This window comes from Microtus ochrogaster, linkage group LG3, assembly GCF_000317375.1.
Source record: "Microtus ochrogaster isolate Prairie Vole_2 linkage group LG3, MicOch1.0, whole genome shotgun sequence".
Taxonomy (NCBI): Eukaryota; Metazoa; Chordata; class Mammalia; order Rodentia; family Cricetidae; genus Microtus; species Microtus ochrogaster.
In genome coordinates this window covers 32,059,314-32,059,903 of record NC_022029.1, presented here as the reverse complement: position 1 = coordinate 32,059,903, position 590 = coordinate 32,059,314, and positions in this window count along the sequence as shown.

The window sequence follows — 590 nt, the reverse complement described above, 5'->3', positions numbered from 1 at the left end:
TAAATAAATATAAAAAAGAAGATTAATCAACATGTTGGGAGACATGAGGTATTTAAAACAAAAAACTTTCGGCTTGAAACAGATATATGTATCTATTGAGTATAAGCAGATAGCTATATTAAATTATTGTTGAAACGCTTCTCATACTCACACTTCATCTCAGAAAATAAATTTATAAAATTATTAAATTTCCAACTCACTCTTCAATAAACCTTTGTAGGAATAATGGGAAAATCTGATATTTAGAGGTGGTTATATTCTGTCACAACAGCATAATATGTATTATTTCCTTTAATTGTCTTTTTAAAGCCTGTACTACTAATCCATTTTTACCCATAAACAACGAGGGGCTATAGAGGTTGAATAAATAACTTGCTTAAGTTCTTCTAGCTAGTATGGAATAGAAGTTAAATCTAAGTGAAGTAGACATTAGATTTCAAAGGATTTCTATGTTCTACAACATGCACCAGTTGTCTTTAAAAGCATACTGATAGAATCATTTCAGGTTCCCTATCTTCAGCTGCCCCAGGAAGTAACTGGGGACCTCTCCTTAGGCACCTGGAAGCCCCTCTAGGTCCAAGTCTCTTCCC